Source organism: Rhinoderma darwinii, chromosome 7, assembly GCF_050947455.1.
Source record: "Rhinoderma darwinii isolate aRhiDar2 chromosome 7, aRhiDar2.hap1, whole genome shotgun sequence".
Classification (NCBI taxonomy): Eukaryota; Metazoa; Chordata; class Amphibia; order Anura; family Rhinodermatidae; genus Rhinoderma; species Rhinoderma darwinii.
In genome coordinates, this window is record NC_134693.1 from 48,441,837 (window position 1) to 48,464,949 (window position 23,113).

Genomic DNA, 23,113 nt, shown 5'->3' on the forward strand with positions numbered 1-23,113 from the left:
GTAACTGCCGAAACCCGGGACCTTTAGATCTTCAGTCTAACGCTCTCCCAACTGAGCTATTTCGGCTTACGTACTTTAAGATCTTGATATTTTTTGCGACTCCGGATCTTTACAGGCTGTCCTTTCTCACTTTTGGATGGATAAAGAGTTGCCGCAACATAATGTCAAATCGTAACACTTTAATAAAAAGGGAGCTTTTGTTACAATCAGAAATTGTAGGTTAAAATAGTACTTTGACCATTAAAACTTACAGCAAGCAAGGAGTGGAAATGTGCTCAGCGGAACCCGACATTCAGCCCTGGGGAATCCAGTGACTAAACATCCGGGGAGAAGGGAAGCTTTGATACACCCCAAAATTTCAAAGAATTTAGATTTTTCTGGGACACGATTCTTAGTTATTAGAAAAGTAGCACCTGCCGAAACCCGGGATCGAACCAGGGACCTTTAGATCTTCAGTCTAACGCTCTCCCAACTGAGCTATTTCGGCTTATGCACTTTAAGATCTTGATATTTTCTGCGACTCCGGATCTTTACAGGCTGTCCTTTCTCACTTTTGGATGGATAAAGAGTTGTCGCAACATAATGTAAAATCGTAACACTTTAATAAAAAGGGAGCTTTTGTTACAATCAGAAATTGTAGATTAAAATAGTACTTTGACCATTAAAACTTACAGCAAGCAAGGAGAGGAAATGTGCTCAGCGGAACCCGACATTCAGCCCTGGGGAATCCAGTGACTAAACATCCGGGGAGAAGGGAAGCTTTGAGACACCCCAAAATTTTTTGCGACTCCGGATATTTACAGGCTGTCCTTTCTCACTTTTGGATGGATAAAGAGTTGCCGCAACATAATGTAAAATCGTAACACTTTAATAAAAAGGGAGCTTTTGTTACAATCAGAAATTGTAGATTAAAATAGTACTTTGACCATTAAAACTTACAGCAAGCAAGGAGAGGAAATGTGCTCAGCGGAACCCGACATTCAGCCCTGGGGAATCCAGAGACTAAACATCCGGGGAGAAGGGAAGCTTTGAGACACCCCAAAATTTTTTGCGACTCCGGATATTTATAGGCTGTCCTTTCTCACTTTTGGATGGATAAAGAGTTGTCGCAACATAATGTAAAATCGTAACACTTTAATAAAAAGGGAGCTTTTGTTACAATCAGAAATTGTAGATTAAAATAGTACTTTGACCATTAAAACTTACAGCAAGCAAGGAGAGGAAATGTGCTCAGCGGAACCCGACATTCAGCCCTGGGGAATCCAGAGACTAAACATCCGGGGAGAAGGGAAGCTTTGAGACACCCCAAAATTTTTTGCGACTCCGGATATTTACAGGCTGTCCTTTCTCACTTTTGGATGGATAAAGAGTTGCCGCAACATAATGTAAAATCGTAACACTTTAATAAAAAGGGAGCTTTTGTTACAATCAGAAATTGTAGATTAAAATAGTACTTTGACCATTAAAACTTACAGCAAGCAAGGAGAGGAAATGTGCTCAGCGGAACCCGACATTCAGCCCTGGGGAATCCAGTGACTAAACATCCGGGGAGAAGGGAAGCTTTGAGACACCCCAAAATCCCAAAAAATTTAGATTTTTCTGGGACACGATTCTTAGTTATAAGTAAAATAGTAACTGCCGAAACCCGGGACCTTTAGATCTTCAGTCTAACGCTCTCCCAACTGAGCTATTTCGGCTTACGCACTTTAAGATCTTGATATTTTTTGCGACTCCGGATCTTTACAGGCTGTCCTTTCTCACTTTTGGATGGATAAAGAGTTGCCGCAACATAATGTAAAATCGTAACACTTTAATAAAAAGGGAGCTTTTGTTACAATCAGAAATTGTAGGTTAAAATAGTACTTTGACCATTAAAACTTACAGCAAGCAAGGAGAGGAAATGTGCTCAGCGGAACCCGACATTCAGCCCTGGGGAATCCAGTGACTAAACATCCGCGGAGAAGGGAAGCTTTGAGACACCCCAAAATCCCAAAGAATTTAGATTTTTCTGGGACACGATTCTTAGTTATAAGTAAAATAGTAACTGCCGAAACCCGGGACCTTTAGATCTTCAGTCTAACGCTCTCCCAACTGAGCTATTTCGGCTTACGCACTTTAAGATCTTGATATTTTTTGCGACTCCGGATCTTTACAGGCTGTCCTTTCTCACTTTTGGATGGATAAAGAGTTGCCGCAACATAATGTAAAATCGTAACACTTTAATAAAAAGGGAGCTTTTGTTACAATCAGAAATTGTAGGTTAAAATAGTACTTTGACCATTAAAACTTACAGCAAGCAAGGAGAGGAAATGTGCTCAGCGGAACCCGACATTCAGCCCTGGGGAATCCAGAGACTAAACATCCGGGGAGAAGGGAAGCTTTGAGACACCCCAAAATTTTTTGCGACTCCGGATATTTACAGGCTGTCCTTTCTCACTTTTGGATGGATAAAGAGTTGTCGCAACATAATGTAAAATCGTAACACTTTAATAAAAAGGGAGCTTTTGTTACAATCAGAAATTGTAGATTAAAATAGTACTTTGACCATTAAAACTTACAGCAAGCAAGGAGAGGAAATGTGCTCAGCGGAACCCGACATTCAGCCCTGGGGAATCCAGTGACTAAACATCCGGGGAGAAGGGAAGCTTTGAGACACCCCAAAATCCCAAAGAATTTAGATTTTTCTGGGACACGATTCTTAGTTATAAGTAAAATAGTAACTGCCGAAACCCGGGACCTTTAGATCTTCAGTCTAACGCTCTCCCAACTGAGCTATTTCGGCTTACGCACTTTAAGATCTTGATATTTTTTGCGACTCCGGATCTTTACAGGCTGTCCTTTCTCACTTTTGGATGGATAAAGAGTTGCCGCAACATAATGTAAAATCGTAACACTTTAATAAAAAGGGAGCTTTTGTTACAATCAGAAATTGTAGGTTAAAATAGTACTTTGACCATTAAAACTTACAGCAAGCAAGGAGAGGAAATGTGCTCAGCGGAACCCGACATTCAGCCCTGGGGAATCCAGTGACTAAACATCCGCGGAGAAGGGAAGCTTTGAGACACCCCAAAATCCCAAAGAATTTAGATTTTTCTGGGACACGATTCTTAGTTATAAGTAAAATAGTAACTGCCGAAACCCGGGACCTTTAGATCTTCAGTCTAACGCTCTCCCAACTGAGCTATTTCGGCTTACGCACTTTAAGATCTTGATATTTTTTGCGACTCCGGATCTTTACAGGCTGTCCTTTCTCACTTTTGGATGGATAAAGAGTTGCCGCAACATAATGTCAAATCGTAACACTTTAATAAAAAGGGAGCTTTTGTTACAATCAGAAATTGTAGGTTAAAATAGTACTTTGACCATTAAAACTTACAGCAAGCAAGGAGTGGAAATGTGCTCAGCAGAACCCGACATTCAGCCCTGGGGAATCCAGTGACTAAACATCCGGGGAGAAGGGAAGCTTTGATACACCCCAAAATTTCAAAGAATTTAGATTTTTCTGGGACACGATTCTTAGTTATTAGAAAAGTAGTACCTGCCGAAACCCGGGATCGAACCAGGGACCTTTAGATCTTCAGTCTAACGCTCTCCCAACTGAGCTATTTCAGCTTATGCACTTTAAGATCTTGATATTTTCTGCGACTCCGGATCTTTACAGGCTGTCCTTTCTCACTTTTGGATGGATAAAGAGTTGTCGCAACATAATGTAAAATCGTAACACTTTAATAAAAAGGGAGCTTTTGTTACAATCAGAAATTGTAGATTAAAATAGTACTTTGACCATTAAAACTTACAGCAAGCAAGGAGAGGAAATGTGCTCAGCGGAACCCGACATTCAGCCCTGGGGAATCCAGTGACTAAACATCCGGGGAGAAGGGAAGCTTTGAGACACCCCAAAATTTTTTGCGACTCCGGATATTTACAGGCTGTCCTTTCTCACTTTTGGATGGATAAAGAGTTGCCGCAACATAATGTAAAATCGTAACACTTTAATAAAAAGGGAGCTTTTGTTACAATCAGAAATTGTAGATTAAAATAGTACTTTGACCATTAAAACTTACAGCAAGCAAGGAGAGGAAATGTGCTCAGCGGAACCCGACATTCAGCCCTGGGGAATCCAGAGACTAAACATCCGGGGAGAAGGGAAGCTTTGAGACACCCCAAAATCCCAAAGAATTTAGATTATTCTGTGACACGATTCATAGTTATAAGAAAAGTAGTACCTGCCGAAACCCGGGATCGAACCAGGAACCTTTAGATCTTCAGTCTAACGCTCTCCCAACTGAGCTATTTCGGCTTATGCACTTTAAGATCTTGATATTTTTTGCGACTCCGGATCTTTACAGGCTGTCCTTTCTCACTTTTGGATGGATAAAGAGTTGTCGCAACATAATGTAAAATCGTAACACTTTAATAAAAAGGGAGCTTTTGTTACAATCAGAAATTGTAGATTAAAATAGTACTTTGACCATTAAAACTTACAGCAAGCAAGGAGAGGAAATCTGCTCAGCGGAACCCGACATTCAGCCCTGGGGAATCCAGAGACTAAACATCCGGGGAGAAGGGAAGCTTTGAGACACCCCAAAATTTTTTGCGACTCCGGATATTTACAGGCTGTCCTTTCTCACTTTTGGATGGATAAAGAGTTGCCGCAACATAATGTAAAATCGTAACACTTTAATAAAAAGGGAGCTTTTGTTACAATCAGAAATTGTAGATTAAAATAGTACTTTGACCATTAAAACTTACAGCAAGCAAGGAGAGGAAATGTGCTCAGCGGAACCCGACATTCAGCCCTGGGGAATCCAGAGACTAAACATCCGGGGAGAAGGGAAGCTTTGAGACACCCCAAAATTTTTTGCGACTCCGGATATTTACAGGCTGTCCTTTCTCACTTTTGGATGGATAAAGAGTTGTCGCAACATAATGTAAAATCGTAACACTTTAATAAAAAGGGAGCTTTTGTTACAATCAGAAATTGTAGATTAAAATAGTACTTTGACCATTAAAACTTACAGCAAGCAAGGAGAGGAAATGTGCTCAGCGGAACCCGACATTCAGCCCTGGGGAATCCAGAGACTAAACATCCGGGGAGAAGGGAGGCTTTGAGACACCCCAAAATTTTTTGCGACTCCGGATATTTACAGGCTGTCCTTTCTCACTTTTGGATGGATAAAGAGTTGCCGCAACATAATGTAAAATCGTAACACTTTAATAAAAAGGGAGCTTTTGTTACAATCAGAAATTGTAGATTAAAATAGTACTTTGACCATTAAAACTTACAGCAAGCAAGGAGAGGAAATGTGCTCAGCGGAACCCGACATTCAGCCCTGGGGAATCCAGAGACTAAACATCCGGGGAGAAGGGAAGCTTTGAGACACCCCAAAATTTTTTGCGACTCTGGATATTTACAGGCTGTCCTTTCTCACTTTTGGATGGATAAAGAGTTGCCGCAACATAATGTAAAATCGTAACACTTTAATAAAAAGGGAGCTTTTGTTACAATCAGAAATTGTAGATTAAAATAGTACTTTGACCATTAAAACTTACAGCAAGCAAGGAGAGGAAATGTGCTCAGCGGAACCCGACATTCAGCCCTGGGGAATCCAGTGATTAAACATCCGGGGAGAAGGGAAGCTTTGAGACACCCCAAAATCCCAAAGAATTTAGATTTTTCTGGGACACGATTCTTAGTTATAAGTAAAATAGTAACTGCCGAAACCCGGGACCTTTAGATCTTCAGTCTAACGCTCTCCCAACTGAGCTATTTCGGCTTACGCACTTTAAGATCTTGATATTTTTTGCGACTCCGGATCTTTACAGGCTGTCCTTTCTCACTTTTGGATGGATAAAGATTTGCCGCAACATAATGTAAAATCGTAACACTTTAATAAAAAGGGAGCTTTTGTTACAATCAGAAATTGTAGGTTAAAATAGTACTTTGACCATTAAAACTTACAGCAAGCAAGGAGAGGAAATGTGCTCAGCGGAACCCGACATTCAGCCCTGGGGAATCCAGTGACTAAACATCCGCGGAGAAGGGAAGCTTTGAGACACCCCAAAATTCCAAAGAATTTAGATTTTTCTGGGACACGATTCTTAGTTATAAGTAAAATAGTAACTGCCGAAACCCGGGACCTTTAGATCTTCAGTCTAACGCTCTCCCAACTGAGCTATTTCGGCTTACGCACTTTAAGATCTTGATATTTTTTGCGACTCCGGATCTTTACAGGCTGTCCTTTCTCACTTTTGGATGGATAAAGAGTTGCCGCAACATAATGTAAAATCGTAACACTTTAATAAAAAGGGAGCTTTTGTTACAATCAGAAATTGTAGATTAAAATAGTACTTTGACCATTAAAACTTACAGCAAGCAAGGAGAGGAAATGTGCTCAGCGGAACCCGACATTCAGCCCTGGGGAATCCAGTGATTAAACATCCGGGGAGAAGGGAAGCTTTGAGACACCCCAAAATCCCAAAGAATTTAGATTTTTCTGGGACACGATTCTTAGTTATAAGTAAAATAGTAACTGCCGAAACCCGGGACCTTTAGATCTTCAGTCTAACGCTCTCCCAACTGAGCTATTTCGGCTTACGCACTTTAAGATCTTGATATTTTTTGCGACTCCGGATCTTTACAGGCTGTCCTTTCTCACTTTTGGATGGATAAAGATTTGCCGCAACATAATGTAAAATCGTAACACTTTAATAAAAAGGGAGCTTTTGTTACAATCAGAAATTGTAGGTTAAAATAGTACTTTGACCATTAAAACTTACAGCAAGCAAGGAGAGGAAATGTGCTCAGCGGAACCCGACATTCAGCCCTGGGGAATCCAGTGACTAAACATCCGCGGAGAAGGGAAGCTTTGAGACACCCCAAAATCCCAAAGAATTTAGATTTTTCTGGGACACGATTCTTAGTTATAAGTAAAATAGTAACTGCCGAAACCCGGGACCTTTAGATCTTCAGTCTAACGCTCTCCCAACTGAGCTATTTCGGCTTACGCACTTTAAGATCTTGATATTTTTTGCGACTCCGGATCTTTACAGGCTGTCCTTTCTCACTTTTGGATGGATAAAGAGTTGTCGCAACATAATGTAAAATCGTAACACTTTAATAAAAAGGGAGCTTTTGTTACAATCAGAAATTGTAGATTAAAATAGTACTTTGACCATTAAAACTTACAGCAAGCAAGGAGAGGAAATGTGCTCAGCGGAACCCGACATTCAGCCCTGGGGAATCCAGAGACTAAACATCCGGGGAGAAGGGAAGCTTTGAGACACCCCAAAATTTTTTGCGACTCCGGATATTTACAGGCTGTCCTTTCTCACTTTTGGATGGATAAAGAGTTGCCGCAACATAATGTAAAATCGTAACACTTTAATAAAAAGGGAGCTTTTGTTACAATCAGAAATTGTAGATTAAAATAGTACTTTGACCATTAAAACTTACAGCAAGCAAGGAGAGGAAATGTGCTCAGCGGAACCCGACATTCAGCCCTGGGGAATCCAGAGACTAAACATCCGGGGAGAAGGGAAGCTTTGAGACACCCCAAAATTTTTTGCGACTCCGGATCTTTACAGGCTGTCCTTTCTCACTTTTGGATGGATAAAGAGTTGTCGCAACATAATGTAAAATCGTAACACTTTAATAAAAAGGGAGCTTTTGTTACAATCAGAAATTGTAGATTAAAATAGTACTTTGACCATTAAAACTTACAGCAAGCAAGGAGAGGAAATGTGCTCAGCGGAACCCGACATTCAGCCCTGGGGAATCCAGTGACTAAACATCCGGGGAGAAGGGAAGCTTTGAGACACCCCAAAATCCCAAAGAATTTAGATTATTCTGGGACACGATTCTTAGTTATAAGAATAATAGTACCTGCCGAAACCAAACCAGGGACCTTAAGATCTTCAGTCTAACGCTCTCCCAACTGAGCTATTTCGGCTTACAAACTTAAAGATCTTGATATTTTTTGCGACTCCGGATCTTTACAGGCTGTCCTTTCTCACTTTTGGATGGATAAAGAGTTGTATACTGCAACAGTGTAATTGTATGCCGCAACATAATGTAAAATCGTAACACTTTAATAAAAAGGGAGCTTTTGTTACATTCAGAAATTGTAGATTAAAATAGTACTTTGACCATTAAAACTTACAGCAAGCAAGGAGAGGAAATGTGCTCAGCGGAACCCGACATTCAGCCCTGGGGAATCCAGTGACTAAACATCCGGGGAGAAGGGAAGCTTTGAGACACCCCAAAATCCCAAAGAATTTAGATTTTTCTGGGACACGATTCTTAGTTATAAGTAAAATAGTAACTGCCGAAACCCGGGACCTTTAGATCTTCAGTCTAACGCTCTCCCAACTGAGCTATTTCTGCTTACGCACTTTAAGATCTTGATATTTTTTGCGACTCCGGATCTTTACAGGCTGTCCTTTCTCACTTTTGGATGGATAAAGAGTTGTCGCAACATAATGTAAAATCGTAACACTTTAATAAAAAGGGAGCTTTTGTTACAATCAGAAATTGTAGATTAAAATAGTACTTTGACCATTAAAACTTACAGCAAGCAAGGAGAGGAATTGTGCTCAGCGGAACCCGACATTCAGCCCTGGGGAATTCAGAGACTAAACATCCGGGGAGAAGGGAAGCTTTGAGACACCCCAAAATCCCAAAGAATTTAGATTATTCTGTGACACGATTCATAGTTATAAGAAAAGTAGTACCTGCCGAAACCCGGGATCGAACCAGGGACCTTTAGACCTTCAGTCTAACGCTCTCCCAACTGAGCTATTTCGGCTTATGCAATTTAAGATCTTGATATTTTTTGCGACTCCGGATCTTTACAGGCTGTCCTTTCTCACTTTTGGATGGATAAAGAGTTGTCGCAACATAATGTAAAATCGTAACACTTTAATAAAAAGGGAGCTTTTGTTACAATCAGAAATTGTAGATTAAAATAGTACTTTGACCATTAAAACTTACAGCAAGCAAGGAGAGGAAATGTGCTCAGCGGAACCCGACATTCAGCCCTGGGGAATCCAGAGACTAAACATCCGGGGAGAAGGGAAGCATTGAGACACCCCAAAATTTTTTGCGACTCCGGATATTTACAGGCTGTCCTTTCTCACTTTTGGATGGATAAAGAGTTGCCGCAACATAATGTAAAATCGTAACACTTTAATAAAAAGGGAGCTTTTGTTACATTCAGAAATTGTAGATTAAAATAGTACTTTGACCATTAAAACTTACAGCAAGCAAGGAGAGGAAATGTGCTCAGCGGAACCCGACATTCAGCCCTGGGGAATCCAGTGACTAAACATCCGGGGAGAAGGGAAGCTTTGAGACACCCCAAAATCCCAAAGAATTTAGATTTTTCTGGGACACGATTCTTAGTTATAAGTAAAATAGTACCTGCCGAAACCGAACCAGGGACCTTAAGATCTTCAGTCTAACGCTCTCCCAACTGAGCTATTTCGGCTTACAAACTTAAAGATCTTGATATTTTTTGCGACTCCGGATCTTTACAGGCTGTCCTTTCTCACTTTTGGATGGATAAAGAGTTGTATACTGCAACAGTGTAATTGTATGCCGCAACATAATGTAAAATCGTAACACTTTAATAAAAAGGGAGCTTTTGTTACATTCAGAAATTGTAGATTAAAATAGTACTTTGACCATTAAAACTTACAGCAAGCAAGGAGAGGAAATGTGCTCAGCGGAACCCGACATTCAGCCCTGGGGAATCCAGTGACTAAACATCCGGGGAGAAGGGAAGCTTTGAGACACCCCAAAATCCCAAAGAATTTAGATTTTTCTGGGACACGATTCTTAGTTATAAGTAAAATAGTACCTGCCGAAACCGAACCAGGGACCTTAAGATCTTCAGTCTAACGCTCTCCCAACTGAGCTATTTCGGCTTACAAACTTAAAGATCTTGATATTTTTTGCGACTCCGGATCTTTACAGGCTGTCCTTTCTCACTTTTGGATGGATAAAGAGTTGTATACTGCAACAGTGTAATTGTATGCCGCAACATAATGTAAAATCGTAACACTTTAATAAAAAGGGAGCTTTTGTTACATTCAGAAATTGTAGATTAAAATAGTACTTTGACCATTAAAACTTACAGCAAGCAAGGAGAGGAAATGTGCTCAGCGGAACCCGACATTCAGCCCTGGGGAATCCAGTGACTAAACATCCGGGGAGAAGGGAAGCTTTGAGACACCCCAAAATCCCAAAGAATTTAGATTTTTCTGGGACACGATTCTTAGTTATAAGTAAAATAGTAACTGCCGAAACCCGGGACCTTTAGATCTTCAGTCTAACGCTCTCCCAACTGAGCTATTTCTGCTTACGCACTTTAAGATCTTGATATTTTTTGCGACTCCGGATCTTTACAGGCTGTCCTTTCTCACTTTTGGATGGATAAAGAGTTGTCGCAACATAATGTAAAATCGTAACACTTTAATAAAAAGGGAGCTTTTGTTACAATCAGAAATTGTGGATTAAAATAGTACTTTGACCATTAAAACTTACAGCAAGCAAGGAGAGGAAATGTGCTCAGCGGAACCCGACATTCAGCCCTGGGGAATCCAGAGACTAAACATCCGGGGAGAAGGGAAGCATTGAGACACCCCAAAAATTTTTGCGACTCCGGATATTTACAGGCTGTCCTTTCTCACTTTTGGATGGATAAAGAGTTGCCGCAACATAATGTAAAATCGTAACACTTTAATAAAAAGGGAGCTTTTGTTACAATCAGAAATTGTAGATTAAAATAGTACTTTGACCATTAAAACTTACAGCAAGCAAGGAGAGGAAATGTGCTCAGCGGAACCCGACATTCAGCCCCGGGGAATCCAGTGACTAAACATCCGGGGAGAAGGGAAGCTTTGAGACACCCCAAAATTCCAAAGAATTTAGATTTTTCTGGGACACGATTCTTAGTTATAAGTAAAATAGTAACTGCCGAAACCCGGGACCTTTAGATCTTCAGTCTAACGCTCTCCCAACTGAGCTATTTCGGCTTACGCACTTTAAGATCTTGATATTTTTTGCGACTCCGGATCTTTATAGGCTGTCCTTTCTCACTTTTGGATGGATAAAGAGTTGTCGCAACATAATGTAAAATCGTAACACGTTAATAAAAAGGGAGCTTTTGTTACAATCAGAATTTCTAGATTAAAATAGTACTTTGACCATTAAAACTTACAGCAAGCAAGGAGAGGAAATGTGCTCAGCGGAACCCGACATTCAGCCCTGGGGAATCCAGAGACGAAACATCCGGGGAGAAGGGAAGCTTTGAGACACCCCAAAATCCCAAAGAATTTAGATTATTCTGTGACACGATTCATAGTTATAAGAAAAGTAGTACCTGCCGAAACCCGGGATCGAACCAGGGACCTTTAGATGTTCAGTCTAACGCTCTCCCAACTGAGCTATTTCGGCTTATGCTCTTTGAGATCTTGATATTTTTTGCGACTCCGGATCTTTACAGGCTGTCCTTTCTCACTTTTGGATGGATAAAGAGTTGTCGCAACATAATGTAAAATCTTAACACTTTAATAAAAAGGGAGCTTTTGTTACAATCAGAAATTGTAGATTAAAATAGTACTTTGACCATTAAAACTTACAGCAAGCAAGGAGAGGAAATGTGCTCAGCGGAACCCGACATTCAGCCCTGGGGAATCCAGAGACTAAACATCCGGGGAGAAGGGAAGCATTGAGACACCCCAAAATTTTTTGCGACTCCGGATATTTACAGGCTGTCCTTTCTCACTTTTGGATGGATAAAGAGTTGCCGCAACATAATGTAAAATCGTAACACTTTAATAAAAAGGGAGCTTTTGTTACAATCAGAAATTGTAGATTAAAATAGTACTTTGACCATTAAAACTTACAGCAAGCAAGGAGAGGAAATGTGCTCAGCGGAACCCGACATTCAGCCCCGGGGAATCCAGTGACTAAACATCCGGGGAGAAGGGAAGCTTTGAGACACCCCAAAATCCCAAAGAATTTAGATTTTTCTGGGACACGATTCTTAGTTATAAGTAAAATAGTAACTGCCGAAACCCGGGACCTTTAGATCTTCAGTCTAACGCTCTCCCAACTGAGCTATTTCGGCTTACGCACTTTAAGATCTTGATATTTTTTGCGACTCCGGATCTTTACAGGCTGTCCTTTCTCACTTTTGGATGGATAAAGAGTTGTCGCAACATAATGTAAAATCGTAACACGTTAATAAAAAGGGAGCTTTTGTTACAATCAGAATTTCTAGATTAAAATAGTACTTTGACCATTAAAACTTACAGCAAGCAAGGAGAGGAAATGTGCTCAGCGGAACCCGACATTCAGCCCTGGGGAATCCAGAGACGAAACATCCGGGGAGAAGGGAAGCTTTGAGACACCCCAAAATCCCAAAGAATTTAGATTTTTCTGGGACACGATTCTTAGTTATAAGTAAAATAGTAACTGCCGAAACCCGGGACCTTTATTCAGTCTAACGCTCTCCCAACTGAGCTATTTCGGCTTACGCACTTTAAGATCTTGATATTTTTTGCGACTCCGGATCTTTACAGGCTGTCCTTTCTCACTTTTGGATGGATAAAGAGTTGTCGCAACATAATGTAAAATCGTAACACGTTAATAAAAAGGGAGCTTTTGTTACAATCAGAATTTCTAGATTAAAATAGTACTTTGACCATTAAAACTTACAGCAAGCAAGGAGAGGAAATGTGCTCAGCGGAACCCGACATTCAGCCCTGGGGAATCCAGAGACGAAACATCCGGGGAGAAGGGAAGCTTTGAGACACCCCAAAATCCCAAAGAATTTAGATTATTCTGTGACACGATTCATAGTTATAAGAAAAGCAGTACCTGCCGAAACCCAGGATCGAACCAGGGACCTTTAGATCTTCAGTCTAACGCTCTCCCAACTGAGCTATTTCGGCTTACGCACTTTAAGATCTTGATATTTTTTGCAACTCCGGATCTTTACAGGCTATCCTTTCTCACTTTTGGATGGATAAAGAGTTGTCGCAACATAATGTAAAATCGTAACACTTTAATAAAAAGGGAGCTTTTGTTACAATCAGAAATTGTAGAATAAAATAGTACTTTGACCATTAAAACTTACAGCAAGCAAGGAGAGGAAATGTGCTCAGCGGAACCCGACATTCAGCCCTGGGGAATCCAGAGACGAAACATCCGGGGAGAAGGGAAGCTTTGAGACACCCCAAAATCCCAAAGAATTTAGATTATTCTGTGACACGATTCATAGTTATAAGAAAAGTAGTACCTGCCGAAACCCGGGATCGAACCAGGGACCTTTAGATGTTCAGTCTAACGCTCTCCCAACTGAGCTATTTCGGCTTATGCTCTTTGAGATCTTGATATTTTTTGCGACTCCGGATCTTTACAGGCTGTCCTTTCTCACTTTTGGATGGATAAAGAGTTGTCGCAACATAATGTAAAATCTTAACACTTTAATAAAAAGGGAGCTTTTGTTACAATCAGAAATTGTAGATTAAAATAGTACTTTGACCATTAAAACTTACACCAAGCAAGGAGAGGAAATGTGCTCAGCGGAACCCGACATTCAGCCCTGGGGAATCCAGAGACTAAACATCCGGGGAGAAGGGAAGCATTGAGACACCCCAAAATTTTTTGCGACTCCGGATATTTACAGGCTGTCCTTTCTCACTTTTGGATGGATAAAGAGTTGCCGCAACATAATGTAAAATCGTAACACTTTAATAAAAAGGGAGCTTTTGTTACAATCAGAAATTGTAGATTAAAATAGTACTTTGACCATTAAAACTTACAGCAAGCAAGGAGAGGAAATGTGCTCAGCGGAACCCGACATTCAGCCCTGGGGAATCCAGAGACGAAACATCCGGGGAGAAGGGAAGCTTTGAGACACCCCAAAATCCCAAAGAATTTAGATTATTCTGTGACACGATTCATAGTTATAAGAAAAGCAGTACCTGCCGAAATCCGGGATCGAACCAGGGACCTTTAGATCTTCAGTCTAACGCTCTCCCAACTGAGCTATTTCGGCTTACGCACTTTAAGATCTTGATATTTTTTGCAACTCCGGATCTTTACAGGCTGTCCTTTCTCACTTTTGGATGGATAAAGAGTTGTCGCAACATAATGTAAAATCGTAACACTTTAATAAAAAGGGAGCTTTTGTTACAATCAGAAATTGTAGAATAAAATAGTACTTTGACCATTAAAACTTACAGCAAGCAAGGAGAGGAAATCTGCTCAGCGGAACCCGACATTCAGCCCTGGGGAATCCAGAGACGAAACATCCGGGGAGAAGGGAAGCTTTGAGACACCCCAAAATCCCAAAGAATTTAGATTATTCTGTGACACGATTCATAGTGATAAGAAAAGTAGTTCCTGCCAAAACCCGGGATCGAACCAGGGACCTTTAGATCTTCAGTCTAACGCTCTCCCAACTGAGCTATTTCGGCTTTTCGGCTTATGCACTTTAAGATCTTGATATTTTTTGCGACTCCGGATCTTTACAGGCTGTCCTTTCTCACTTTTGGATGGATAAAGAGTTGTCGCAACATAATGTAAAATCGTAACACTTTAATAAAAAGGGAGCTTTTGTTACAATCAGAAATTGTAGATTAAAATAGTACTTTGACCATTAAAACTTACAGCAAGCAAGGAGAGGAAATGTGCTCAGCGGAACCCGACATTCAGCCCTGGGGAATCCAGAGACGAAACATCCGGGGAGAAGGGAAGCTTTGAGACACCCCAAAATCCCAAAGAATTTAGATTTTTCTGGGACACGATTCTTAGTTATAAGTAAAATAGTAACTGCCGAAACCCGGGACCTTTAGATCTTCAGTCTAACGCTCTCCCAACTGAGCTATTTCGGCTTACGCACTTTAAGATCTTAATATTTTTTGCGACTCCGGATCTTTACAGGCTGTCCTTTCTCACTTTTGGATGGATAAAGAGTTGCCGCAACATAATGTAAAATCGTAACACTTTAATAAAAAGGGAGCTTTTGTTACAATCAGAAATTGTAGGTTAAAATAGTACTTTGACCATTAAAACTTACAGCAAGCAAGGAGAGGAAATGTGCTCAGCGGAACCCGACATTCAGCCCTGGGGAATCCAGTGACTAAACATCCGCGGAGAAGGGAAGCTTTGAGACACCGCAAAATCCCAAAGAATTTAGATTTTTCTGGGACACGATTCTTAGTTATAAGTAAAATAGTAACTGCCGAAACCCGGGACCTTTAGATCTTCAGTCTAACGCTCTCCCAACTGAGCTATTTCGGCTTACGCACTTTAAGATCTTGATATTTTTTGCGACTCCGGATCTTTACAGGCTGTCCTTTCTCACTTTTGGATGGATAAAGAGTTGCCGCAACATAATGTAAAATCGTAACACTTTAATAAAAAGGGAGCTTTTGTTACAATCAGAAATTGTAGATTAAAATAGTACTTTGACCATTAAAACTTACAGCAAGCAAGGAGAGGAAATGTGCTCAGCGGAACCCGACATTCAGCCCTGGGGAATCCAGTGACTAAACATCCGGGGAGAAGGGAAGCTTTGAGACACCCCAAAATCCCAAAGAATTTAGATTTTTCTGGGACACGATTCTTAGTTATAAGTAAAATAGTAACTGCCGAAACCCGGGACCTTTAGATCTTCAGTCTAACGCTCTCCCAACTGAGCTATTTCGGCTTACGCACTTTAAGATCTTGATATTTTTTGCGACTCCGGATCTTTACAGGCTGTCCTTTCTCACTTTTGGATGGATAAAGAGTTGTCGCAACATAATGTAAAATCGTAACACGTTAATAAAAAGGGAGCTTTTGTTACAATCAGAATTTCTAGATTAAAATAGTACTTTGACCATTAAAACTTACAGCAAGCAAGGAGAGGAAATGTGCTCAGCGGAACCCGACATTCAGCCCTGGGGAATCCAGAGACGAAACATCCGGGGAGAAGGGAAGCTTTGAGACACCCCAAAATCCCAAAGAATTTAGATTATTCTGTGACACGATTCATAGTTATAAGAAAAGCAGTACCTGGCGAAACCCGGGATCGAACCAGGGACCTTTAGATCTTCAGTCTAACGCTCTCCCAACTGAGCTATTTCGGCTTACGCACTTTAAGATCTTGATATTTTTTGCAACTCCGGATCTTTACAGGCTGTCCTTTCTCACTTTTGGATGGATAAAGAGTTGTCGCAGCATAATGTAAAATCGTAACACTTTAATAAAAAGGGAGCTTTTGTTACAATCAGAAATTGTAGAATAAAATAGTACTTTGACCATTAAAACTTACAGCAAGCAAGGAGAGGAAATGTGCTCAGCGGAACCCGACATTCAGCCCTGGGGAATCCAGAGACGAAACATCCGGGGAGAAGGGAAGCTTTGAGACACCCCAAAATCCCAAAGAATTTAGATTATTCTGTGACACGATTCATAGTTATAAGAAAAGTAGTTCCTGCCGAAACCCGGGATCGAACCAGGGACCTTTAGATCTTCAGTCTAACGCTCTCCCAACTGAGCTATTTCGGCTTATGCACTTTAAGATCTTGATATTTTTTGCGACTCCGGATCTTTACAGGCTGTCCTTTCTCACTTTTGGATGGATAAAGAGTTGTCGCAACATAATGTAAAATCGTAACACTTTAATAAAAAGGGAGCTTTTGTTACAATCAGAAATTGTAGATTAAAATAGTACTTTGACCATTAAAACTTACAGCAAGCAAGGAGAGGAAATGTGCTCAGCGGAACCCGACATTCAGCCCTGGGGAATCCAGAGACGAAACATCCGGGGAGAAGGGAAGCTTTGAGACACCCCAAAATCCCAAAGAATTTAGATTTTTCTGGGACACGATTCTTAGTTATAAGTAAAATAGTAACTGCCGAAACCCGGGACCTTTAGATCTTCAGTCTAACGCTCTCCCAACTGAGCTATTTCGGCTTACGCACTTTAAGATCTTGATATTTTTTGCGACTCCGGATCTTTACAGGCTGTCCTTTCTCACTTTTGGATGGATAAAGAGTTGCCGCAACATAATGTAAAATCGTAACACTTTAATAAAAAGGGAGCTTTTGTTACAATCAGAAATTGTAGGTTAAAATAGTACTTTGACCATTAAAACTTACAGCAAGCAAGGAGAGGAAATGTGCTCAGCGGAACCCGACATTCAGCCCTGGGGAATCCAGTGACTAAACATCCGGGGAGAAGGGAAGCTTTGATACACCCCAAAATTTCAAAGAATTTAGATTTTTCTGGGACACGATTCTTAGTTATTAGAAAAGTAGTACCTGCCGAAACCCGGGATCGAACCAGGGACCTTTAGATCTTCAGTCTAACGCTCTCCCAACTGAGCTATTTCGGCTTATGCACTTTAAGATCTTGATATTTTCTGCGACTCCGGATCTTTACAGGCTGTCCTTTCTCACTTTTGGATGGATAAAGAGTTGTCGCAACATAATGTAAAATCGTAACACTTTAATAAAAAGGGAGCTTTTGTTACAATCAGAAATTGTAGATTAAAATAGTACTTTGACCATTAAAACTTACAGCAAGCAAGGAGAGGAAATGTGCTCAGCGGAACCCGACATTCAGCCCTGGGGAATCCAGTGACTAAACATCCGGGGAGAAGGGAAGCTTTGAGACACCCCAAAATCCCAAAGAATTTAGATTATTCTGGGACACGATTCTTAGTTATAAGAATAATAGTACCTGCCGAAACCGAACCAGGGACCTTAAGATCTTCAGTCTAACGCTCTCCCAACTGAGCTATTTCGGCTTACGCACTTAAAGATCTTGATATTTTTTGCGACTCCGGATCTTTACAGGCTGTCCTTTCTCACTTTTGGATGGATAAAGAGTTGTATACTGCAACAGTGTAATTGTATGCCGCAACATAATGTAAAATCGTAACACTTTAATAAAAAGGGAGCTTTTGTTACATTCAGAAATTGTAGATTAAAATAGTACTTTGACCATTAAAACTTACAGCAAGCAAGGAGAGGAAATGTGCTCAGCGGAACCCGACATTCAGCCCTGGGGAATCCAGTGACTAAACATCCGGGGAGAAGGGAAGCTTTGAGACACCCCAAAATCCCAAAGAATTTAGATTTTTCTGGGACACGATTCTTAGTTATAAGTAAAATAGTAACTGCCGAAACCCGGGACCTTTAGATCTTCAGTCTAAAGCTCTCCCAACTGAGCTATTTCTGCTTACGCACTTTAAGATCTTGATATTTTTTGCGACTCCGGATCTTTACAGGCTGTCCTTTCTCACTTTTGGATGGATAAAGAGTTGTCGCAACATAATGTAAAATCGTAACACTTTAATAAAAAGGGAGCTTTTGTTACAATCAGAAATTGTAGATTAAAATAGTACTTTGACCATTAAAACTTACAGCAAGCAAGGAGAGGAATTGTGCTCAGCGGAACCCGACATTCAGCCCTGGGGAATCCAGAGACTAAACATCCGGGGAGAAGGGAAGCTTTGAGACACCCCAAAATCCCAAAGAATTTAGATTATTCTGTGACACGATTCATAGTTATAAAAAAAGTAGTACCTGCCGAAACCCGGGATTGAACCAGGGACCTTTAGATCTTCAGTCTAACGCTCTCCCAACTGAGCTATTTCGGCTTATGCACTTTAAGATCTTGATATTTTTTGCGACTCCGGATCTTTACAGGCTGTCCTTTCTCACTTTTGGATGGATAAAGAGTTGTCGCAACATAATGTAAAATCGTAACACTTTAATAAAAAGGGAGCTTTTGTTACAATCAGAAATTGTAGATTAAAATAGTACTTTGACCATTAAAACTTACAGCAAGCAAGGAGAGGAAATGTGCTCAGCGGAACCCGACATTCAGCCCTGGGGAATCCAGAGACTAAACATCCGGGGAGAAGGGAAGCTTTGAGACACCCCAAAATTTTTTGCGACTCCGGATATTTACAGGCTGTCCTTTCTCACTTTTGGATGGATAAAGAGTTGCCGCAACATAATGTAAAATCGTAACACTTTAATAAAAAGGGAGCTTTTGTTACAATCAGAAATTGTAGATTAAAATAGTACTTTGACCATTAAAACTTACAGCAAGCAAGGAGAGGAAATGTGCTCAGCGGAACCCGACATTCAGCCCTGGGGAATCCAGAGACGAAACATCCGGGGAGAAGGGAAGCTTTGAGACACCCCAAAATCCCAAAGAATTTAGATTTTTCTGGGACACGATTCTTAGTTATAAGTAAAATAGTAACTGCCGAAACCCGGGACCTTTAGATCTTCAGTCTAACGCTCTCCCAACTGAGCTATTTCGGCTTACGCACTTTAAGATCTTAATATTTTTTGCGACTCCGGATCTTTACAGGCTGTCCTTTCTCACTTTTGGATGGATAAAGAGTTGCCGCAACATAATGTAAAATCGTAACACTTTAATAAAAAGGGAGCTTTTGTTACAATCAGAAATTGTAGGTTAAAATAGTACTTTGACCATTAAAACTTACAGCAAGCAAGGAGAGGAAATGTGCTCAGCGGAACCCGACATTCAGCCCTGGGGAATCCAGTGACTAAACATCCGCGGAGAAGGGAAGCTTTGAGACACCGCAAAATCCCAAAGAATTTAGATTTTTCTGGGACACGATTCTTAGTTATAAGTAAAATAGTAACTGCCGAAACCCGGGACCTTTAGATCTTCAGTCTAACGCTCTCCCAACTGAGCTATTTCGGCTTACGCACTTTAAGATCTTGATATTTTTTGCGACTCCGGATCTTTACAGGCTGTCCTTTCTCACTTTTGGATGGATAAAGAGTTGCCGCAACATAATGTAAAATCGTAACACTTTAATAAAAAGGGAGCTTTTGTTACAATCAGAAATTGTAGATTAAAATAGTACTTTGACCATTAAAACTTACAGCAAGCAAGGAGAGGAAATGTGCTCAGCGGAACCCGACATTCAGCCCTGGGGAATCCAGTGACTAAACATCCGGGGAGAAGGGAAGCTTTGAGACACCCCAAAATCCCAAAGAATTTAGATTTTTCTGGGACACGATTCTTAGTTATAAGTAAAATAGTAACTGCCGAAACCCGGGACCTTTAGATCTTCAGTCTAACGCTCTCCCAACTGAGCTATTTCGGCTTACGCACTTTAAGATCTTGATATTTTTTGCGACTCCGGATCTTTACAGGCTGTCCTTTCTCACTTTTGGATGGATAAAGAGTTGTCGCAACATAATGTAAAATCGTAACACGTTAATAAAAAGGGAGCTTTTGTTACAATCAGAATTTCTAGATTAAAATAGTACTTTGACCATTAAAACTTACAGCAAGCAAGGAGAGGAAATGTGCTCAGCGGAACCCGACATTCAGCCCTGGGGAATCCAGAGACGAAACATCCGGGGAGAAGGGAAGCTTTGAGACACCCCAAAATCCCAAAGAATTTAGATTATTCTGTGACACGATTCATAGTTATAAGAAAAGCAGTACCTGGCGAAACCCGGGATCGAACCAGGGACCTTTAGATCTTCAGTCTAACGCTCTCCCAACTGAGCTATTTCGGCTTACGCACTTTAAGATCTTGATATTTTTTGCAACTCCGGATCTTTACAGGCTGTCCTTTCTCACTTTTGGATGGATAAAGAGTTGTCGCAGCATAATGTAAAATCGTAACACTTTAATAAAAAGGGAGCTTTTGTTACAATCAGAAATTGTAGAATAAAATAGTACTTTGACCATTAAAACTTACAGCAAGCAAGGAGAGGAAATGTGCTCAGCGGAACCCGACATTCAGCCCTGGGGAATCCAGAGACGAAACATCCGGGGAGAAGGGAAGCTTTGAGACACCCCAAAATCCCAAAGAATTTAGATTATTCTGTGACACGATTCATAGTTATAAGAAAAGTAGTTCCTGCCGAAACCCGGGATCGAACCAGGGACCTTTAGATCTTCAGTCTAACGCTCTCCCAACTGAGCTATTTCGGCTTATGCACTTTAAGATCTTGATATTTTTTGCGACTCCGGATCTTTACAGGCTGTCCTTTCTCACTTTTGGATGGATAAAGAGTTGTCGCAACATAATGTAAAATCGTAACACTTTAATAAAAAGGGAGCTTTTGTTACAATCAGAAATTGTAGATTAAAATAGTACTTTGACCATTAAAACTTACAGCAAGCAAGGAGAGGAAATGTGCTCAGCGGAACCCGACATTCAGCCCTGGGGAATCCAGAGACGAAACATCCGGGGAGAAGGGAAGCTTTGAGACACCCCAAAATCCCAAAGAATTTAGATTTTTCTGGGACACGATTCTTAGTTATAAGTAAAATAGTAACTGCCGAAACCCGGGACCTTTAGATCTTCAGTCTAACGCTCTCCCAACTGAGCTATTTCGGCTTACGCACTTTAAGATCTTGATATTTTTTGCGACTCCGGATCTTTACAGGCTGTCCTTTCTCACTTTTGGATGGATAAAGAGTTGCCGCAACATAATGTAAAATCGTAACACTTTAATAAAAAGGGAGCTTTTGTTACAATCAGAAATTGTAGGTTAAAATAGTACTTTGACCATTAAAACTTACAGCAAGCAAGGAGAGGAAATGTGCTCAGCGGAACCCGACATTCAGCCCTGGGGAATCCAGTGACTAAACATCCGGGGAGAAGGGAAGCTTTGATACACCCCAAAATTTCAAAGAATTTAGATTTTTCTGGGACACGATTCTTAGTTATTAGAAAAGTAGTACCTGCCGAAACCCGGGATCGAACCAGGGACCTTTAGATCTTCAGTCTAACGCTCTCCCAACTGAGCTATTTCGGCTTATGCACTTTAAGATCTTGATATTTTCTGCGACTCCGGATCTTTACAGGCTGTCCTTTCTCACTTTTGGATGGATAAAGAGTTGTCGCAACATAATGTAAAATCGTAACACTTTAATAAAAAGGGAGCTTTTGTTACAATCAGAAATTGTAGATTAAAATAGTACTTTGACCATTAAAACTTACAGCAAGCAAGGAGAGGAAATGTGCTCAGCGGAACCCGACATTCAGCCCTGGGGAATCCAGTGACTAAACATCCGGGGAGAAGGGAAGCTTTGAGACACCCCAAAATCCCAAAGAATTTAGATTATTCTGGGACACGATTCTTAGTTATAAGAATAATAGTACCTGCCGAAACCGAACCAGGGACCTTAAGATCTTCAGTCTAACGCTCTCCCAACTGAGCTATTTCGGCTTACGCACTTAAAGATCTTGATATTTTTTGCGACTCCGGATCTTTACAGGCTGTCCTTTCTCACTTTTGGATGGATAAAGAGTTGTATACTGCAACAGTGTAATTGTATGCCGCAACATAATGTAAAATCGTAACACTTTAATAAAAAGGGAGCTTTTGTTACATTCAGAAATTGTAGATTAAAATAGTACTTTGACCATTAAAACTTACAGCAAGCAAGGAGAGGAAATGTGCTCAGCGGAACCCGACATTCAGCCCTGGGGAATCCAGTGACTAAACATCCGGGGAGAAGGGAAGCTTTGAGACACCCCAAAATCCCAAAGAATTTAGATTTTTCTGGGACACGATTCTTAGTTATAAGTAAAATAGTAACTGCCGAAACCCGGGACCTTTAGATCTTCAGTCTAAAGCTCTCCCAACTGAGCTATTTCTGCTTACGCACTTTAAGATCTTGATATTTTTTGCGACTCCGGATCTTTACAGGCTGTCCTTTCTCACTTTTGGATGGATAAAGAGTTGTCGCAACATAATGTAAAATCGTAACACTTTAATAAAAAGGGAGCTTTTGTTACAATCAGAAATTGTAGATTAAAATAGTACTTTGACCATTAAAACTTACAGCAAGCAAGGAGAGGAATTGTGCTCAGCGGAACCCGACATTCAGCCCTGGGGAATCCAGAGACTAAACATCCGGGGAGAAGGGAAGCTTTGAGACACCCCAAAATCCCAAAGAATTTAGATTATTCTGTGACACGATTCATAGTTATAAAAAAAGTAGTACCTGCCGAAACCCGGGATTGAACCAGGGACCTTTAGATCTTCAGTCTAACGCTCTCCCAACTGAGCTATTTCGGCTTATGCACTTTA

At 40.7% G+C, this 23,113-nt stretch overlaps 17 non-coding genes across 17 annotated transcripts; all 17 read right to left on the bottom strand.

Annotated features, from left to right (window-relative positions):
* Nucleotides 1-414: 414 nt before the first annotated feature.
* On the bottom strand, nucleotides 415-487 carry TRNAF-GAA (transfer RNA phenylalanine (anticodon GAA)). Its single transcript has one exon. It is a non-coding gene; the product is annotated as a tRNA-Phe (tRNA).
* A 3,052-nt stretch (nucleotides 488-3,539) lies between these two features.
* Nucleotides 3,540-3,612, bottom strand: TRNAF-GAA (transfer RNA phenylalanine (anticodon GAA)). The gene has a single exon. It is a non-coding gene; the product is annotated as a tRNA-Phe (tRNA).
* Nucleotides 3,613-4,227: 615 nt separating this feature from the next.
* Nucleotides 4,228-4,300, bottom strand: TRNAF-GAA (transfer RNA phenylalanine (anticodon GAA)). The gene has a single exon. It is a non-coding gene; the product is annotated as a tRNA-Phe (tRNA).
* Nucleotides 4,301-8,734: 4,434 nt separating this feature from the next.
* TRNAF-GAA (transfer RNA phenylalanine (anticodon GAA)) lies at nucleotides 8,735-8,807 on the bottom strand. The gene has a single exon. It is a non-coding gene; the product is annotated as a tRNA-Phe (tRNA).
* A 2,578-nt stretch (nucleotides 8,808-11,385) lies between these two features.
* TRNAF-GAA (transfer RNA phenylalanine (anticodon GAA)) lies at nucleotides 11,386-11,458 on the bottom strand. Its single transcript has one exon. It is a non-coding gene; the product is annotated as a tRNA-Phe (tRNA).
* Nucleotides 11,459-12,887: 1,429 nt separating this feature from the next.
* Nucleotides 12,888-12,960, bottom strand: TRNAF-GAA (transfer RNA phenylalanine (anticodon GAA)). The gene has a single exon. It is a non-coding gene; the product is annotated as a tRNA-Phe (tRNA).
* Nucleotides 12,961-13,308: 348 nt separating this feature from the next.
* TRNAF-GAA (transfer RNA phenylalanine (anticodon GAA)) lies at nucleotides 13,309-13,381 on the bottom strand. The gene has a single exon. It is a non-coding gene; the product is annotated as a tRNA-Phe (tRNA).
* Nucleotides 13,382-13,996: 615 nt separating this feature from the next.
* TRNAF-GAA (transfer RNA phenylalanine (anticodon GAA)) lies at nucleotides 13,997-14,069 on the bottom strand. The gene has a single exon. It is a non-coding gene; the product is annotated as a tRNA-Phe (tRNA).
* Nucleotides 14,070-14,417: 348 nt separating this feature from the next.
* TRNAF-GAA (transfer RNA phenylalanine (anticodon GAA)) lies at nucleotides 14,418-14,490 on the bottom strand. Its single transcript has one exon. It is a non-coding gene; the product is annotated as a tRNA-Phe (tRNA).
* Nucleotides 14,491-16,073: 1,583 nt separating this feature from the next.
* Nucleotides 16,074-16,146, bottom strand: TRNAF-GAA (transfer RNA phenylalanine (anticodon GAA)). The gene has a single exon. It is a non-coding gene; the product is annotated as a tRNA-Phe (tRNA).
* A 348-nt stretch (nucleotides 16,147-16,494) lies between these two features.
* TRNAF-GAA (transfer RNA phenylalanine (anticodon GAA)) lies at nucleotides 16,495-16,567 on the bottom strand. Its single transcript has one exon. It is a non-coding gene; the product is annotated as a tRNA-Phe (tRNA).
* Nucleotides 16,568-17,324: 757 nt separating this feature from the next.
* TRNAF-GAA (transfer RNA phenylalanine (anticodon GAA)) lies at nucleotides 17,325-17,397 on the bottom strand. Its single transcript has one exon. It is a non-coding gene; the product is annotated as a tRNA-Phe (tRNA).
* A 1,196-nt stretch (nucleotides 17,398-18,593) lies between these two features.
* Nucleotides 18,594-18,666, bottom strand: TRNAF-GAA (transfer RNA phenylalanine (anticodon GAA)). Its single transcript has one exon. It is a non-coding gene; the product is annotated as a tRNA-Phe (tRNA).
* A 1,842-nt stretch (nucleotides 18,667-20,508) lies between these two features.
* Nucleotides 20,509-20,581, bottom strand: TRNAF-GAA (transfer RNA phenylalanine (anticodon GAA)). Its single transcript has one exon. It is a non-coding gene; the product is annotated as a tRNA-Phe (tRNA).
* A 348-nt stretch (nucleotides 20,582-20,929) lies between these two features.
* TRNAF-GAA (transfer RNA phenylalanine (anticodon GAA)) lies at nucleotides 20,930-21,002 on the bottom strand. The gene has a single exon. It is a non-coding gene; the product is annotated as a tRNA-Phe (tRNA).
* Nucleotides 21,003-21,759: 757 nt separating this feature from the next.
* TRNAF-GAA (transfer RNA phenylalanine (anticodon GAA)) lies at nucleotides 21,760-21,832 on the bottom strand. Its single transcript has one exon. It is a non-coding gene; the product is annotated as a tRNA-Phe (tRNA).
* A 1,196-nt stretch (nucleotides 21,833-23,028) lies between these two features.
* TRNAF-GAA (transfer RNA phenylalanine (anticodon GAA)) lies at nucleotides 23,029-23,101 on the bottom strand. Its single transcript has one exon. It is a non-coding gene; the product is annotated as a tRNA-Phe (tRNA).
* Between the last annotated feature and the right edge of the window lie 12 nt (nucleotides 23,102-23,113).